This window comes from Garra rufa, chromosome 7 (assembly GCF_049309525.1).
Source record: "Garra rufa chromosome 7, GarRuf1.0, whole genome shotgun sequence".
NCBI classification, from domain to species: Eukaryota; Metazoa; Chordata; class Actinopteri; order Cypriniformes; family Cyprinidae; genus Garra; species Garra rufa.
This window is the reverse complement of record NC_133367.1, coordinates 36,646,738-36,667,891: the sequence shown is the minus strand read 5'-3', so window position 1 is coordinate 36,667,891 and position 21,154 is coordinate 36,646,738. Positions and strand designations below refer to the sequence as shown.

Below are 21,154 nucleotides of genomic sequence, written 5' to 3'. Positions count from 1 at the left end.
TCAAAAGCCCAAAATACATCAGTGACATACAACACAGCACGCTCAGCTACCGCCGCAAACCAATACGGCCAACACAGCTGCCCGCTCGCTTCTGCACTCGACTCGTCTCATATAAGCAGAGGATTCAGGAGTCAAATGCCCTCCGCCAATTAATACAAGCCCGTCTTAGGACAGGAAATCTGCGGAGCATAATTATACTCCATTGTGCGTGTACAATGTCTTTGCACCAATCAGGGCCGTGGGAAGGAACAATCTGTGGGATGCTTGGTCTATCTCTAGATAATCCCGGGATAAATTGGCAAGAGTACAGAGGTCGTGCCCCGCCGACCTCAACTCTGTCCCGAAAGCAACTGTTCCAGTTTATAAGAGCTGCACTTTTATTGGCTGGAAATGCATGACATCATGGCACAGATAGAGGACGGTGCCTGCGATGCCTCCTGATATTATAAAACAGCAATTCAATACGTGCTAACAAAAATGTTTTGTCATGGGACAATATTTGGCCCGAGATACAACTATTTGAAAATCTGGAATCCGAGGATGTAAAAAAAATCCAAATGAATGAGTCTAAATGAAGTTCTTAGCAATGCAGAAATTAAGTTTTGATATATTTATGGTAGGAAATTTACAAAATATGTTCATGGAACATGATCTTCATTTAATATCCTAATGATTTTTGACATACAAGAAAAATCGATCATTTTGACCCATACAATGTATTTTTGGGCTATTGCTACAAATATAACTGTGCTACTTAAGACTGGTTTTGTGGTCCAGGGTCACTTTTGTTTTCCTTTTTGAAAGAAATGAATATGGTAATATATATATACATATATATTTAAGTTCTTTTCTGTGTGTACATACTATGTACTTAGTAGCAATTACAATAGCTTTGTAATAACATAGTAATAAGCCTGAAATCTAACCTTAACCATAAGTTTAACTTGACCAAAGAAAGTACTGAGTAGAATAAGTACACTGTACATACTAAAATAAAGTGTAACCATTAATACTTTTATTCTGCAATGATCCACTGAAATTTTTTTTAAAAGATTTACTATTTTGAGTAAATGTTGTTAGTTTGAACTTCCTATTCATTAAAGAATCCAGAAAAAAATCTGTTTCCAACAACAACAACAAAAAAAAAGTAGGCAGCACAACTGTTTTTAACCTAAATAATGTTTTTAAAAAAGTTTATTGATCAGCAAATCAGCATATTCAAATGATTTCTGAAGGATCATGTGACACTGAAGACTGAAGTAATGATGGCTTTGGATCATAGAAATAAATTACGTTTTTAAATTTTAAAATATTCACATAGAAAGAATAATAATATTTCACAATTTTACTTATTTTTACTCTATTTTTCAAACAAATGCGACCTTTTTGAACACAAGAGATGAGACTTCTTTCAAAAACAACAGTCTTTAGCCTCAGCCTACGAAAACATTTGAATCTATTACAATATTACAAAACAGCATTTACCAGCAACAGAGAATTGAGAAAATCCACAAAGTGGATACATTTAATACATTTAACAACATCTACATAATTCAAAATGGGTTTAGTATTGTTTTTTTGTTTTATGTTCTCTTGACTGTATTTACTGTAATGTTTGCTTTGTTTATTGCAGGTTCATGTGTTAAATGTTGTGGCATGTTCTGCTGCTGTAAAGCATTACATAGTCAATAAATCAAAATGCTCTCATTTCATGTGGCAACTTTACACTAACATTGATTTGTTTTTTTTGTTTTACAATTTCCTCTTTTAATCTACTTCATCCTGGAATTAAACGGCACTTAACCATGTTATTGTTATTCAATATTCATTAAAAGTTAAATAGTCCTAATTAAAATTGTCTGTAGAAACCAAAAATCTGAAGTTTAAAATGTTTCAAGACATCCATATTACAAAAAAATATCACAAAATACAACAAAGCTCCCAAACACATAGCTAATAAACATTACGACAAGGAAATAAGAGGCCGAATATCCCAACAAATCTTAACAAACGTGTAACGGTGAGCATATATGAGCATATTCAATTACCGCTCACAGGGGCATCTGGTGTCTGAAATGTAAGAAGGTTTTCGTTTCACACTGGCTTTAAATGCAAGCACACTATTGAGCTTAAAGTGTAAACGTACAAATAAAATAATCTGCAAATGCAGAGTATTCTAACTATATGATCTGAATTCACTATAGTTTTATCGAAGACAAGAATCTATCTATAATCATATATAAAATGTATTTCAAATGCTTTACAAAATATCAAACAAATTCACAAATTTAATTCATTTTATTATAGTAATTTTTTGATTAACCAACCAAAAAAGTATTTTAGGAATTTAAGAATTTGAACTAACTTTCAAGTTTTATTTTACTTGAGCTTACAGAAAAACAAACAAGTAAACAAAAACTATTATATTTTTTGTAAGTAACTAAACAGTTTTTTACTTTATACAAAACAGATTTGCAGTAATAAACAGAAAAACAACAGTATTTATGTTGTAAGATTCATAAATTATCAAACAAATGTAATTTTATTCATTTTATTTAGCTTATACCTTTGATTAACCAACCAAAATAGTATTATAAGAATATATGTATTTGAACTAATTTTCTAGTTACATTTCAGTCGAGCTTACAGAAAAACAAACAAGCAAACAATTATATTTTTGTAAGTGTAACAAAAAAGGATACAACTTTTCAACTTTATACACTACAGATTTGTAGTAATAAGCAAAAAACAACAGTATTTATATTGTAAAATTAATAAATGATCAAACAAATGTAATTTTATTAATTGTATTTAGCTAATACCTTTTTGATTAACTGACCAAAAAAGTATTATAAGAAAAATATCTTATTTCAAACAGAAAAAAATATTATTTTTCTTACCCCATTAGCAGGTTATTTTGCTTGTTTCAAGCAAAAACACACTTAATTTTGACTAATTTTACCCGTCTAGAAAATCCTTCTTGATTTAAGAATTTGTAGATATTTTGGCTGGAAACAAGACAAAAAATCTAAGTAACAAAAAGCATTTTTGCAGTGAATTTGAACCAATTTTCTAGTTACATTTTAGTCAAGCTTGGAGAAAAACAAACAAGCAAACAAAAACTATTATATTTGTGTAAGTGTAACTAATAAAGTAACACTTTTTTTTAAAAAACAGTATTTATGTTTGAAATTCATACATGATCAAATAAATTTAATTGTATTAGATTTATTTAGCTAATACCTTTTGATTAACCAACCAAAAAAGTATTATAAGAATTTGCAGAGAAACAAACAAGCAAACAAAAACTATTATATTTTTTGTAAGTAACTAAACAGTTTTTTACTTTATACAAAACAGATTTGCAGTAATAAACAGAAAAACAACAGTATTTATGTTGTAAGATTCATAAATTATCAAACAAATGTAATTTTATTCATTTTATTTAGCTTATACCTTTGATTAACCAACCAAAATAGTATTATAAGAATATATGTATTTGAACTAATTTTCTAGTTACATTTCAGTCGAGCTTACAGAAAAACAAACAAGCAAACAATTATATTTTTGTAAGTGTAACAAAAAAGGATACAACTTTTCAACTTTATACACTACAGATTTGTAGTAATAAGCAAAAAACAACAGTATTTATATTGTAAAATTAATAAATGATCAAACAAATGTAATTTTATTAATTGTATTTAGCTAATACCTTTTTGATTAACTGACCAAAAAAGTATTATAAGAAAAATATCTTATTTCAAACAGAAAAAAATATTATTTTTCTTACCCCATTAGCAGGTTATTTTGCTTGTTTCAAGCAAAAACACACTTAATTTTGACTAATTTTACCCGTCTAGAAAATCCTTCTTGATTTAAGAATTTGTAGATATTTTGGCTGGAAACAAGACAAAAAATCTAAGTAACAAAAAGCATTTTTGCAGTGAATTTGAACCAATTTTCTAGTTACATTTTAGTCAAGCTTGGAGAAAAACAAACAAGCAAACAAAAACTATTATATTTGTGTAAGTGTAACTAATAAAGTAACACTTTTTTTTAAAAAACAGTATTTATGTTTGAAATTCATACATGATCAAATAAATTTAATTGTATTAGATTTATTTAGCTAATACCTTTTGATTAACCAACCAAAAAAGTATTATAAGAATTTGCAGAGAAACAAACAAGCAAACAAAAACTATTATATTTTTTGTAAGTGTAACTAAAAGTAACATTTTTTTTTTTATTTTATACGATACAGATTTGCCGTAATAAACAGAAAAAGCAACAGTATTTATGTTGTAAAATTCATAAATTATCAATCAAACTTAATTGTATTAATTTTATTTAGCTAATACCTTTTTGATTAACCAACCAAAAAAGTATTATAAGAATATAAGAACATAAAATATATATAAAAAATAATAATATAAGATTCCTTCCTTTACAAGCATTCAACTTATTGTAACTTATAGTATTATTAATTGTAATAATAAACTGATAAAAAATTATAATAATAATATTATAATATGAAGATATTTAATTATTGTATTAAATACCTATTTCAGTCTGGTCTAGTTCTTCTTCTTCTTATTACAATTTAATACAGAAACAGTTTTCACTCAGAAATCGCTGGTAAATTGAACAAACAATTAAAAAGAAACAGAAAATATGTCATTGAAATAAATGACATTTTGAAATTTGTAAGTAGAAAAACGTAAAACATACTCCAATGATCTCGGTTTTACTCAAATTTGTGAGATCTTTGATTTACAGTGTACTTAAGTTGATTCAGTTACATTGAACAAGATTTTGCCTTCAAAAAATAAACTTCAACTTAGATGTTTCGCACAAACTACAACTAACGCAAAAGAAAAAAAAAACCTGCAACAACCTCCAAAACTGTTCAATTTCCGAAGAACCACTTCGTCATCGTATCTATCGATATCGACCCTGCTCCTGAAACGCCACACCAACAAACATCTCACAAAGCTTTTTTTCTCCACACACTTTAACACTACAACCGCAGGCCGCTCAGAGAGGAAATATTAAATTAGCCCCTTGAGATGTGTGACAAACAGATTTAAAAGAGCGTTAAATCAAAAGAAACCTGGCAGCCACAATTTCTGGCAGAACACACAGTCAACACATCAGCAGGCCGCTGGCTCTTACCTCGCACAGTTTCTTCACTTAAGCCTGCGGGGTTCTCTCTGTTTATATCAGCCTCTGCTCGGATCCGGCAGGGCTTTGCGTTCGCTAGCCGCCCGTACTTCCCTTTGCCATGAATGCGTGCTTGCTTTCGCAGGCTGATTTGGCCTGGAATAGCGGCTGGGGGTGATGAAGTGTCACATGTGCTTCGCAAAGTGTGTGAAGGGAAAACAGGGAGGGCGATGTTACGTGAACTAACACTTTATGGATGAAACCATTCCCAAATGGGATGTGTCTCTTCATCCCATGCATCCAATATAGATTCTACACGCACATGTATTTAGCAGATCAACTTGGACATGTGCAACAGAGTTTCTAATTACATTTGAGCAAACAAGCAAACAAAAAAACAATTATATTTTTGCAGGTATAACCAAAAGTAACTTCTTTTTACTTTATGCAATACAGATTTGCAGTAATAAACAGAAAAAGAACAGTATTTATGTTGTAAAATTCACAAATTACGAAACAAATATATTTTTGTGTAAAATTTATCAATTCAGTGTAATAACTGTGTAATAATATAGTCATGTTGCTTTAATCACGTTAAAATTAAATCATTTTTGCAAAACAGCTAATTTCTTAGTATATATAGACAACTGATTGTCAAAGTTGTAATGAAACAAAGATTATATTTACTAATTTAGTTTTTCTACTTCGTAATTTCATGCTTAATACAACTTCTTTCTTTGAAATTGTTGCGAAAATTGTTTTTACACCAATTTTTGTGGCTTAAACTACAGTGCAGTCCTATATTTATTTACTACATATGTAAACTATTGTACAATAACTATTATCTACTAAATAATTTTAAAATTAGGTCTAGATTTTAGCTATTTCATATAAAACTTGTAGATTGTCTGCAAAAACATTTATTTTTTATCTTTAATGTATATAGAAAAGATATATATTTTTTTATCAAATTGTTTCTACACCAATTTTTGTTGCATAAACTACAGTGCAGATTTATATGAGAAAAATATCACAATAACTATTTTTTTATTGAATAATTTTAAAATTAGGTTTAAACTTTAACTATTTCACTTAAACTTGTAGATTGTCTGCAAAAAACATTTATTTTTTATCTTTAATCTATAGAGAAAAGATATATTTTTTTATAAAATTGTTTCTACACCAATTTTTTTGCATAAACTACAGTGCAGATCTATATTTATTTACTACATATGTAAACAAAACTATCATACAATAACTATTTTTTACTAAATAATTTAAAAATTAGGTCTAGATTGGAACTATTTCATTTAAACTTGCAGATTATCTGCAATAAAACATTTATTTTTATCTTTAATGCATATAGAAAAGATATATTTTATAAATACTTTCTACACAAATGTTTGTCGCATAAACTACAGTGCGGTTTTATATTTGTTTACTACATATGTAAACAAAAATATTGTACAATAACATTTTTTTACTAAATAATTTAAAAATGAGGTCTAGATTTGAAGTATTTCATTGAAACTTGCAGATTGTCTGTAATAAACATTTATTTTATCTTTAATGTATTTCAAAAAGATCAAATTGTTTCTACACCAACTTTTGTAATTATAATTCAGTGTAATAACTGTGTAATAATGTAGTCATGTTGCTTTAATTGTTAATATTAAATAATTTTTGTAAAACAGCTGATTTTTTGTATATATAGCCAACTGATTGTCAAAGTTGTAAACGAAACAAAGATAATATTTACTATTTTAGTTTTTCTACCTCGAAATTTCATGTTTAATACAACTTTTTCCTTTTTTTTTCTCAAATTGATGAGAAAATTGTTTTTACACAGATTTTTGTCGCATAAACTACAGTGCAGTTCTATATTTATTTACTACATATGTGAACAAAACTATCGTACTTTATACAATAACTATTTTTTACTAAATAATTTTAAAATTAGGTCTAGATTTTAACTACTTCATTTAAACTTGCAGATTGTCTGCAAAAAAAAAACATTTATTTTTATCTTTAATGTATTTCAAAAAGATATATTTTTAGCAAATTGTTTCCACACCATCTTTTGTAATTACAATTCAGTGTAATTACACTGTAATAACTGTAGTCATGTTGCTTTAATTGTTCAAATGAATGAAATTTTGTAAAACAGCTAGATATATATAAAAGATATGTTTTTATCAAATAGTTTTACACCAATTTTTGTAGCATTAACTACAGTGCAGTTATATTTACTACATTTAAGAAAAAATATCGTACAATAACTGAATAATTAACTATTTTTTCTGAATAATTAAAAAATGAGGTCTATATTTTAGCTATTTCATTTAAACTTGTAACTATTTAATTTAAAAAAATAAAAATATGCAAACAAAAATATTGTATTATAACTTTACTTTACTAAATAATTAAAAAATTAGGTCTAGATTTTAACGATTTCATTTAAAATTGCGGATTTTCTGTAATAAAACATTTATTTTTATCTTTAATGTATATAGAAAAGATATGTTTTTATCAAATAGTTTTACACCAATTTTTGTAGCATAAACTACAGTGCAGTTATATTTACTACAAATACCGTACAATAACTGAATAACTAACTATTTTTTACTGAATAATTAAAAAATGAGGTCTATTTTTCAACTATTTCATTTAAACTTGTAACTATTTCATTTAAACAATAAAAATATGCAAACAAAAATATTGTATTATAACTATTTTTTACTAAATAATTTTAAAAATAGGTCTAGATTTTAACAATTTCATTTAAAATTGCGGATTTTCTGTAATAAAACATTTATTTTATCTTTAATGTTTATAGAAAAAAATATGTTTTTATCAAATTGTTTCTACATCAAATTTTTTTTGCATAAACTACAGTGCAGTTCTATATTTATTTACTACAAATGTAAAAAAGATATCGTACAATAACTATTTTTTACTGAATAATTAAAAAATTAGGTCTAGATTTTAAAGATTTAATTTAAAATTGTGGATTTTCTGTAATAAAACATTTATTTTATCTTTAATGTTTATAGAAAAGATATGTTTTTATCAAATTGTTTCTATATATTTTTTGCATAAACTACAGTGCAGTTCTATATTTATTTACTACAAATGTAAAAAAAGATATCGTACAATAACTATTTTTTACTGAATAATTAAAAAAATAGGTCTAGATTTGAACATTTCATTTAAACTTGCAGATGGTCTTTAATAAAACATTTATTTTTTATCTTTAATGTATATAGAAAAGATATATTTATCAAATAGTTTTACACCAATTTTTGCAGCATAAACTACAGTGCAGTTATATTTACCACATTTGAGAAAAAATATTGTACAATAACTGAATAACTATTTTTTACTGAATAATTAAAAAATGAGGTCTATATTTGAACTATTTATTTTAAACAAAAATATGCAAACAAAAATATTGTATTATAACTTTTTTTTACTAAATAATTTAAAAATTAGGTCTAGATTTTAAAGATTTAATTTAAAATTGTGGATTTTCTGTAATAAAACATTTACTTTATCTTTAATGTTTATAGAAAAAATATGTTTTTATCAAATTGTTTCTACATCAATTTTATTTGCATAAACTACAGTGCAGTTCTATATTTATTTACTACAAATGTAAAAAAATATATCGTACAATAACTATTTTTTACTGAATAATTAAAAAATTAGGTCTAGATTGGAACATTTCATTTAAACTTGCAGATTGTCTGTAATAAAACATTTATTTTTATCTTTAATGTATATAGAAAAGATACATTATTAAAAATCATTGAGGTTGATTCAGTCAAATTAAAAAATATTACACTTAATTAAAATGTGCAAAAACGTGACAAAACCCAACACTCTGACCAAAACTATAAGGATAATTTAATTTATATAAAAATTAATAACCTACTTTAAATTTAACCACATGAAACACATTTTTAGGTTTAACTAATTGGTAAAACTTTACAATAACGCTCATTAGTTAGCAGTTATTAGTTAACATGAACTAGGAATGAACAATACTTTTTTAAGATTTATTAATCTTAGATAATGTTAATTTTAACACTTACTAACGCATTATTGAAATTAAAAGTTGTATGCACTGCGTACTAACAAGAACAAACAACGAACAACTGTATTTTAATTAACTTACATGAACAAAGATTAATAAATAGTGTAATAAATATATTGTTCATTGTAAAGTGTCACCAATGAATTAAATTAAATATAACAATTTGATTAAAAGGTTATTTTAATTTAAAAAAGGACAAAAAAAGTAAGCCACACAAATGTAAGTATAAATCAAAATATAACACGCATGTTCAAAATACGCATGCAGGACCTTTAAAACAAATAAAAGTGAAATCTAAGTGAAACACGAGCCATCCAAATCTAGACAAAAATGTTCTGCGGGAGTCACGTACCAGTTTGTAGGATAATGTTAGAGTATTAAATCGTGAACGTGATCCTTGTTTGACAGCATTCTGTCTTTGCCAAGACGCCCACCTGGCTCTGAACTTCATATGTCGAGTTTCTCTCTGTCCTAGTTTTCACATTTTTAATTAGCAACCTCAGTGCGCTGGAATGACAGATGAGTGCTATCACCTGCTTATCATGATAAACTGAAGCGCTGACAGCGTCTGGGATAAAACGCAACACCCTGACAGATCTACTGCAACTATTGGGAATATTAACACACAACCGAAAGCCATTATGAACCGCAAACACGTCCACAAGCTTCAGCTGGAAATATCGGACAAAATGGTTACACTTTATTTTGATAGTACACTTTAACCATTCTACTAAAGTAACTTTGCATCTAGATGTCAACTAATTCTTGTTCATTTGCAACTACATGTCTACTAACTTGTTTAACATATAAAGCCAACTGATTGTCAAAGTTGTATGTCAAAGATTATATTTACTATTTTAGTTCTTCTACTTTGAAATTTCATGTTTAATACAACTTTCTTTGGAATTGTTGTGAAAATTGTTTTTACACCGATTTTTGTCACATTAACTACAGTGTATTTCTATATTTATTTACTAAATATGTAAACAAAACTATCATACTTTGTACACAACTAATTTTAACAAAATCATTTAAAAATTAGGTCTAGATTTTAACTCTTTCATTTAAACTTGCAGGTTGTCTGTAATAAACATTTATTTTTATCTTTAATGTATATAGAAAAGATATATTTTTATAAACTTGTTTATTTACTACATATGTAAACAAAAATATTGTACAATAACTGTTTTTTACTAAATAATTTTAAAATTAGGTCTAGATTTTACCTAGATTTTACCGATTTCATTTAATACTAACAGTAAGTAACTTTGCAACTACATGTCAACTAGCAGGCATTAGAGTATTAGTGAACATCATATTTAATTTTAAGCTTGAATTTCCTATTAAAAAAGGAAAACAAATGCAACAGAAATTGAAGTTTCATTTTATATAGATGATTACATGGTAACACCTTACAATAAGGTTCATTCATTAACATTAGTTAACATAAACTAAGAATCAGTGTTGGGGGTAATGCATTACAAGTAACGCAAGTTACGTAATAATATTACGTTTTACAAGTAACTAGTAAAGTAACGCATTACGTTTTAGTTGACAAGAAAATATCTGAAATACTTTTTCAAATAAGTAACGCCAGTTACTTTTCCCCCTCATTTATTGATTAAAGGCTCTTCTGTCCGCATGTTGAGAGAAATTGTAAGATGTTACTTTAGTTCTAGAATAAATGCGAACATGCATTAATTAATCTCACTCACTAAAAAACAGATACAGTATTCTTCAAAATGAATAAAAACTATGAAATTCAATGCAAACCTGCAATTTTTAAATGTTAAATAATACAAATGTCCTTTATGTATTTAATCCCATTTTATTAACCAATGTCTTTGCTGCCGACCTTCGATGATCCAATTCATCAATACTAATAAGCGAAAATTACTCAAGATAATCTAACGTTTGTTTTCCCTTTTTTTTATTGCTGAAGAGTTTACATTTTTTCTTTTGCGGTCTACTGTACAGACGTGAATTTACTTTTCTCTAAGCCTGAGGCTTTTGGTGTGAAAAGACTTTTACATACATAGAACTTTTTATATTAAAAACAAACAAGCAAGCCCTGCCCAGATTTAAAAACTAATGCAAAAGAAACGTAACGCATTACTTTTCATAAAAAGTAACTAAGTAACGTAATAAGTTACTTTTTTAGGGAGTAACTCAATATTGTAATGCATTACTTCACTGTAAAAAAGCCAACTTTCAAAAAGGCCTCCTAATAAACATAAAACAGTCAGTTAAACCGTGATATTTTCATTGGAAGTGTTCATGCATTATACTAAGTTGACTCAACAAATTCGTCCCTTAAATGTTATAAACATGCAATATTTTGTTGATCTAAGACGTTTAAGTTTTCATTGAATCTAACGTTTCTTGTTAGCGCGTGCGCAGTTTGAACCTTAAACGCATGCGCGCTTTGAGACTTCGTGTACTTTGGCTGTGACGCAGATTTAAAAAAGTTGATGCTGATGAGGAGTCGTGTCATGCCTGGTATGTATTAATCATTTTTTACACTCAACTGTATTGCATTTGCCAAGTATAATTAACGTTGTGCTCTTCTCAAACTGACGGCTAATCTATTTTGGAGCGTGTTTCTTATGTCCTGCACTTTGTAGTGCTTCTCAAAGCTGATGTGGAGGAGGAGTGGTGTCGTGCCGGATCAATACAGATTTCCTTTAAAATCACTGGTATGTAGTTATCATTTTTTATGATCCACTGTATTTTATTTACCATGTAAAATGAACATGCTCTTCCCAAACTTACAGCCTAGTCTATTTCGCAGTGTGTTTCTGTTTTCGCGCACTTTTAAGTGCTTGCCGGTGCTGAAGGAAGGATGGTGTCGTGCCTAATCAGTCTAGCTGTACTAAAAAATAACTGGTAAGTAGTTACCTGTTTTTTTATTGAATCGACTGTATTTTATTTGCCATGTATAATCAATGTTGTGCTATTTTCAAACTGACGGCCTAATGTGTTTCGCAGCATGTTTATGATGTCGTCATTCACTTTGTGTTGCTTTTCAAAGCCGATGTGCTGTCGTGCCTGAACAAAATTTCCTTTAAAATCACTGGTATGTACGTATAATTTTTTTATAATCGACTGTGTTTTATTTGTCATGTAATATGGGTTTACAAAATGTAGATATCTTCCTGCAATTACTTTAAAAGTACAAGAACGTTGTGAGAGAGATTACCAGTGGTACAGCTAGGAAAAGTTATTTCATTTTGGATGCTTCATATAGACCTTTTTCCTGAGTAAACGATGAGCGCCGCCATTACGAATTCTAACGTCAGATTGAATGCTTTTCTGTTCCGGTTTCCATAGGAACCCATTCAAATAGCATCCATCTGTTTTTAATGTAGCTAAAGTCTGCTGCTTCATGTCATCTACACACTCATGAAAGTGAGGCACTGACAAATGACGGTCATTGCGACATTGCCAAGTGATGGCGCTATGGAGCCATGTGCTTTTTAAAAACATTTTAATAGGTTTAAAATTAGATTATTAGCTCGGAATATACCCTAATTTGACTAGAAACAATGCAGACCGGAAATGCAAAGCATTCTTTCAGTTAAGAGTCAGACTTACTTCTGCGTTCAGGAAAAACGTCTATATAAAGTGTTGAGATGTGGTTGTCTATGGGGGAAAAAAATGAGTATTTTTTTTTTAAATAAACAGTTAAAATAAGGGGAAAAATTGCATAAGGTATTAGTTTTGCTCATACCTCTTAACAGCTCCCAATAAACTGTATTCAGACTTTGATCTACAGGCATATAATTAGCTAGCTGAAATATTTTAGGGAGAAATTGATGAAAAATGTCGACTGAAAAAAGTAAAATATTAAACAGGTGGAAATACAATGCAAACATTGTAAATTTTCACATTCTGCCACAGAGGTCCTGGTGAAGCATTACAGGCTTCGCACTGACGTGGTCATAAAGGCCTTGCCTATATTCAGATTGTGTCTGCTCATTCAGGACACAAGGTGCATTAAAATCACATTTGTCACGCTGCCACACCAGCAGAACTATTAGGCAAGTTAGCCTATCATTTAAATGTGGTTTTGTGGAATCATGATGATTTTACATCTTTTTGATGCCACTGAATAGAAAAGAGCAATCTTTACACTTCTTTGGTGTTCCATAAAAGAGGGCAAGCCATATGGGTTTGGAATGGCATGAGGGAGAGCAAAAGATGACAGAATTTTTTGGTGTTCTGTACCTTTAACTCCTAAAGCAGTTCAGCAGTTAAGGACGAAACATCTGGAGAGTTTATAAACAAAATATGTTGGTTTGTTTTTTCCCTTTTAGGTGAGTGACATTACCACACATCGGAAAAAACTGCTCTTGAGGGATTGCCACTTTTCCTGCGGTAGAATCCAGCAAGTTTGCTCAATATGTGCCTGGTAAATTATCATTTTCATACCCTATTTCCAAATTCATTTGTAAACTATGTATACCGTTTATTTACACAACAACAACAATAATAATAATAAAAATTATTATTATTATTATTATATGTAAATTTACACTTCCAATAATACCATCTCCCATCCGTTTTTTTTCTCCCAGGATACAGATCCTTTGAGCTGGAGCACCAAAGGTGTAAATATTGGAATCCTTTCTGTGGTAGAAGATGATGTTGCCACCGTCACATCGCTTCCAACTGTAATCAACATGGCCATAATCTTGGAGGAGGCCATTGTGCTTGAAGACATAAAAGATGCCTCTTATATGCACTTAACATGGAATATCCGAAAGAGCTGAAGTATTGGTTCATCCAGAAAGTGGATCTAGGTGGTACCTGCTTATCAAGAGTGCAGTCATTGAAATCCAAACTTTGCTAAATGGATGAAGCCACTTGAATGACATTCTTCCATTGGCTTTTTTTTTTAAATTTTTTATACTAATTAAGTTAATGGCTACAAAAAACGCCTACTGTTTTCATTCAGTGTGCTAATTAATGCCAAGTATTTTTATTTATTTATTTATTTTTTTGTTGTTGTTTCAGCCTTTAATTTTTGGGTGAACTTTTCCTTCAAGGTAATGTTCTTTCATTATTTACTCACTCTCATTTTTCTACTTTCAATTGATTGGTTACCAGCATTCTTTACAATATCTTTATATCAAAAGAAGAAAGAAACTCAGGTTTAGAACAACTCTGTTGTAAACTGGAGTAAATGATGAAAGAACTTTAATTTTTGGGTGAGCAATCTCTTCAGGCTGGAGTTTCTCCTAGAGTGTCTTTTTTTCTTCCTGGACAAAGTAATTGTATTTTATTTCTGTGTAGACATTGGTACATCCAAAATGTTTAAATAAATAAAAAAAAAAAAACATTATTTGACCCTTGTTATGTTCTCTTCTTTATTAAGACTATGTAAATAATGAATCAGTGTAGGCCTATAGATAACAGGCCTTTTGGGTTGAGTAAACAAAAAATATTTAGTTATTTAATTCATTAGGCAGGGATGTGATTTTTCCGGATTAATCCGGAATTCCGGATTTTTCGACCTGAAAATGTGACCTGTCACGTATTTGCGACCGTTCGCAAATGGCGGATGGCGAAGTATTCCGGACCGCAAGATGCGTCCATGCCGACCGTGAAAGCTTTAAACATAATAAAAAAAATGCCAAACGCTATTTCTAATAAATACATTTATATCAAGCACACTAGGGTCAGCGTTTGGGTGCAATCTGTGCAGTGCGGAGAGCAGAGATCGGCAGACAGATGTAGCTTTCAGTGAGTGAAAAACGTAGATGGAAAATGCATTATTTTGGGGTTACGTCGCAAAATATTGTAAATATAATTTTTATACTGTATTTTCATACATATTTATATTTTAAACCACGACGGTGAGCCAATGGATATCACACAAGCAACGTGAAAACTGCATATATTAAAGTGAAAGTAAAAACAGCGCTTTCAGCATCTAATGTGCACATTCTCTAAGAGACAATGATAGACGAATATACTTCATATGCTGATATTAATTTACTTCCCTAATATTTCTCTTCTGCAAAATAAAAAGAAACGTATTTTGTGTAGGCTAAGGGTTTTTGAAAGTCGGTTCTTGAAATAAAGCTCTTCATTTTTATTGATGACTGTAGTGTTATTAGGGGTTAAGAAAGACTTAATTATTTGAGGTGGTCTTAAATGTAGGGACTGAAAGGCAAGAATTACGATGGAACTTTATAAGGTTATCCATTGAATAAATATGAGCGCTGAGCGTTTCAAAGTCAGCTGTGGCGCTGTTTTGTGTATCATTCTGATAGCGCCTCCTGCTGGAAGAGAATGATCTGACATTTTTAATCAGCTCGTACGTCTACTGTTGTCAAAAAGACCAATGTAAACAAATCAGTCCATGGTTTTAAGCACCAAACACGTAGAGTTGTAAATGTTATCTGATGGATCGACAAGATCATGTGTTATACAAATTTAAACAATTAAGGAAATAAAATATATGTTAATTAATATAATACTTGATTGACAATAACTGTTTAAATTAATATAAGAATTGAAGGACTCTTGAAGGCTGAAATGTGAATTTTATAATTTAAGAAATCTTTTTTGTTTTGTGAAATCTGCATCTCAATTGTAAATCATGCTTTTTACAGTCATTTTAATAATTTATTTATTTATTAATTACATTTTGTTCAGGTCTTTAAAAAGTATTTAAATGTGTAGAATTTAAGATAAAATATGCTGCAGATACCCTGCAAAAAAAAAAAAAAAAAAAAGTTTTTTATATATAATTGTCCGGACCTCGGCTGGTGCGCAGGGTTCATTACTGGACCTCGAGCCGTTTTAGTTGAAGACCCCTTGATTAGATGATCGATTTTGAGTGGGGGGGGGGGGGGGGGGGGGGGTATATTTTCCTGTCTTAGTATATTTTCCTGCTTTTTTGTCCTTAGCCAATCACATGCCTGATTAGGTGAACATGACTATTTATGTTGTGTCAACTTGTAACCTTAATGTAATCTTTTAAGTTGGGTGGACTTCGGTCCCTGTTTGTAGAGTTTACTCAAAGAAGCGCTTGCGATAGGTTGCCTTATAATTTTAAGTTGACTCAACTTTTTTTTTTTACAGTGTTTTAAAAGTAATTTTCCCCAACACTGCTAAGAATGAACAGCATTTATTAATTTTAGTTAATGTTAATTTCAGCATTACTCGTGGTAAGTCATTATTAATATCACAAGTTGTGTTTGTTAACAGTTAATGCACTGTGAACTAACATGAACTAACAATGAATGCCTGTATTTGTATTAACTAACATTAACAAAGATGAATGAATACTGTGATAAAGGTATTGTTCACAATGTTAACAAATGACACCTTATTGTCAATGTTTTTTTTCTTCCAGAAATCTGTTTGTTTACTATCAGTGGAAATATTGTAATGATATTAAAACTGAACAACTTCATTATGATGTTTTTTTTTTAAGGTGAGACACTGCAGGTGAATAGGGTAAAAAAAAAAAAAATTAACTAGTTATCACCTTACTTACCCAGTTAATTGATTACATTGATAATTGCAAACATTTTTTTTGCAAACATCCAGACATTACAAGTTTTCTAAAGTGTTAGGTTTAAATATGCAAATGAGCATTATTTAATGAAATATGCGCTAATTTGCATACATTTCTAGTACAAAAATGTATACACTGGATGAAGTCAGTTTTAAAATTCTTGTTGAATTTTTTTTTACATATAAAAGTCACAAGTTTTTACAGAGGGGATTTTGGGTATCTCCATAATTCAGAAAATACAGAACAGAAAACACTATATTTTCACAATTTTGAGGGGAATAAAATGTTGTATGTAATAAAGTAAATTATATATCAACAAATCCCTCTGTAAAAACCTTCAGGATATAGACAGGAATCAAAATGTAAAGTTTGGTTTGTGCAAGTGCTATTGAAGTGGAGATTTATGGCTCAGTGTAGGAGGAAAAAACTCATTCTGAGAAAACGGGATTTAAAAATATGAATTGTAATTGAAATTTATTGACACAAATAGATCAAGTGCTATAAAAGAAACTTTTACAGTAACTTTTGGATGTTTTCTTTCCACTAGTAAGAAAAAAACATTTTATGAAAAACCAAAAAGCCCAAAATCTCAAATTTGACAGATGCCTGAAAATGCTATATATTTTTTTAAAAACAGTATGATTTTTTTTTTTAAATATCATTTAAAATCTAGTTTCTACATTTCAAATTTGAATTCATTCCGTACCTCAATTTAAATTAAATTCAAACTGTAGCAGAATTTAAATTTACATTTTTTCCATTCTAAATGCATTTGTCAATAGTGCACAACTCTGGTTGATGTACAGCACTCTATGAAGATACTCCGGGCACAATTACACGAATAATAAATGAATAGTAAAACAGAGCGACTTAATCTGAAAGGAAAACCAATGGAACTTGAAACCCAACAGGTTCAAATGAAATACGCTGACCTCAAACAGATGCAGTCACCAAACCCTAAAGCCGAGCTGCGTTGAGTCGCTGAATACCAGCGCTGAAAGAGAGTCTAATTTACACAAAATAATTACATTATCTCACTTTATCTATAAAGTTTTATGCCAAAAGTACAAATAAACACTGTTTTTCTCTAAAAGCCGTTTTGTTGGTTTCAAAAGCCTAATTAAAACCCAAATCCTCAATTCTGTTGCAATTGCTGTCGTTTTATACTGTTTTATGTTTAAAAGTTTGGAGATAATTATAAACACAAATGGATTAGCATAACAAACGCAATTATGTAACGTTTATTGCTGACTGTTTGTTAGTTATTACATAAACATATCTTCCTAGTAATGTTTAATGTAGCCATTAAGTTTGTAACTTGTGACCTTGTTGTTTCAAAAATATTTAGATTATCCGGCAACCGTTTATTTCTTAATTAAGTATAATTATAGGCGTTAGTTTTGTACTGCAGACTCGCGGTCTGCCACAAACAGGCCTTTGTACACAAGCGGCCCAGCATCCAATTCCCAGCGAGGTGCCAATGTGACAGATTTACAGTCAGCCATCTGTTGGCATTCGGAGCGGACGACACAACAACCAGCATTTCAGATTCTTTCCCCTTTTTTAGCCACATGGGGCCACAGGACTCTCAGTCAAAGCCTTGTGACAGGTATAACATGACTACTGTAAAACTACACCTTGACTTCCATGCCAAAACAAAGCAGAGGAAAACCAGCCACACTTGTTGATCGGACAACTTAAACTGTATTTAAAGCGGGTAAAGAAATAAATTAAGTAATACAAAAGTGATTAAGTAAGAAAAAGGAAAACAAAATTTAAATTAAAATTAAACAATAACAAACCATTGTAATATTAATAATACTAATGAAAACTATATATACACTACCATCAAAAGTTTTTGAACAGTAAGATTTGAATTTTTTTTAAAGAAGTTTCTTTTGCTCACCAAGCCTGCATATATTTGATCCAAAATACAGCAAAAGCAGTAATATTATGAAATATTTTTATGATTTTAAATAACGGCTTTCTATTTGAATATATTTTAAAATGTAATTTATTTCCTGTGATTAAAGCTAAATTTTCAGCACCGTTACTCCAGTCTTTAGTGTCACATGATCTCTTTGAAATCATTCTAATATGCTGATTTGCTGCTCAAAAAGAAAAAAAAAAAATACTATTATCAATATTTAAAACAGTTGGAGTAATTTTTTTTTTCAGGATTCTTTGATGAATAGAAAGATCCAAAGATCAGCATTTATCTGAAATAAAAAGCTTTCGTAATATTATACACTATGCTATTCAAAACCTTGGAGTAATTATAGAAATTAAGAATTTAATACTTTTATTTTGCAAGGATGCTTTAAATCAAAGCGATGATAAAGACATTTATAACGTTACACTGATTTCTATTTCAGGCGAATGCTGTTCTTCTGAACTTTGTATATTTATTAAAGAAACCTGGAAAAAAAAAATCTATATCTCATAATAGTAACAAATGTTTTTTGAGCAGCAAATCAGAAAATTAGAGTGATTTCTGAAGGATCGTGTGATGAGCAATGATGCTAAAAATGCAGCTTTGAAATCACAGGAATAAATTAGATTATAAAATATATTCAAATTGAAAACTGTTATTTTAAATAGTACACATATTTCAAAATCGTACTGTTTTTGCTCTACTTTAGAACAAATAAATGCAGGCTTGGTGAGCAGAAGAGACTTCTTTAAAACATTAAAATCTCAGTGTTCAAAAACGTTTGACTGATGCTATTCAAAAAGAGTCAAAAAGTAGAAAGAAAATAAGAAACAAATGCAAAATAAACACTAGAAACAAATGGTAAATAAAGAAAGTGTAATAAAATGCAATATATATATATATATATATATATATATATATATATGAAAACAGTTAATCATCCATTATACAAATTTCATATTATTGGCATATAGTCAAAAAAAAAAAGAATTAGGTAGGAGTAAAAGAAAACTATTTCAAAATAAAATACATAAGTAAAAAAAAAAAAAAAATTATAATAACAATAAAGGAAAACAAATGCAAAACAAACATAAAGTAAGTAAAAAAGCATTGTAATAACATTTATATTTATTTATTGTTGCATAATTAATAAAATACTATATTATATATATATATATATATATATATATATATATATATATATATATATAGCTGCTCAAAAGTTTAGGATTTGTAATGTTTTTTAAAGTCTCTTAAGCTCATCAAAGTTCCATTTATTTGATCAAAAATTCAGAAAAAGGTATTGTTATAAAATATTATTGCAATTCAAAATAAGTTATTTTTATTTTAATATACTTTAAAACATGATTTATTTCTGTGATGCAAAGCTGAATTTTCATTATTTCAGCCATTACTCCAGTCTTCTGTGTCACATGATCATTCAGAAATCATTCTAATATGCTGATTTTTTACTTTTATTATCAATGTTGAAAACAGTTGTGCTGCTTAATATTTTATTTTATTCATTTTTGGAAACTGTGATAATTTTTTTCAGAGTTCTTTGATGAATAGAAAAATAAAAAAACAACAGGATTTATTCAAAATAGAAATCTTTACTATCACTTTTTATCAAGTTAACTCATCCTTGCTTGATAAAAGTAGGCTATTCATTTTTTTTTCAAAGAGAGAAAGAAAAAAATTACTTTGAACCCAAACTTGGAACAAGGTGTTCATTGTTACAGAACTTTTCTATTTTAAATAAATGCTGTTTATTTTTTATGTTTTTTTTTAATTCATCAAAGAATTCTTTAAAAAGTATCACAATATTAAGGAACACAACTGTTTCCAACACTGATAATAAATCAGCATATTAGAATCATTTCTGAAGGATCATGTGATCAAGACTAGAGCTGATGCTAAAAATTCAGCTTTGCATCACAGGAATAAATTATATTTTAAAGTATATTCAAATAGAAAACCATTATTTTAAACTGCATTAATAGTTCACAATATTGCAGTTTTTTTCTGTATTTTTAATCAAACAAACGCAGCTTTGAAGAGCAGAAAAGTCTCCTTTAAAAACATTAAAAATCTTACTGATCCCAAACTTTTGGGTGGTAGTGTATTTAAATAAAAAATATATATAAATAATATATATATGTCGTTTCAAGTGACTGATTTCATTCTTTGCCAATTGCAGATAAAAGAGCAAATCCACTAGATGGTGCTGACAGATTTCTGACTGTCACCAAAGCATCCCAGACATTAATTGTGTCCTACGATCCGCATGCGGCCTAATGAGGGCAGTGTGTACTGGAAGATAAATCTGCTGCTTCAGAAAATCTCAGTGTCCACACAGAGTTAACCGAGAAATCTCACACCCCAAATCACTCTCAGCTTAGCTTCCTTCTCAAAATGTAAGTGTAAACACTTT

The 21,154-nt window shown here is 29.1% G+C and overlaps 1 long non-coding RNA gene across 1 annotated transcript; it reads left to right on the top strand.

Moving 5' to 3' along the window:
- The first annotated feature begins 11,718 nt into the window (after positions 1 to 11,718).
- LOC141339251 (uncharacterized) lies at positions 11,719 to 14,532 on the top strand. The gene is made up of 5 exons (XR_012355914.1): positions 11,719 to 11,952; positions 12,048 to 12,142; positions 12,245 to 12,332; positions 13,573 to 13,667; positions 13,834 to 14,532. It is a non-coding gene; the product is annotated as an uncharacterized lncRNA (long non-coding RNA).
- The last annotated feature ends 6,622 nt before the right edge of the window (positions 14,533 to 21,154 follow it).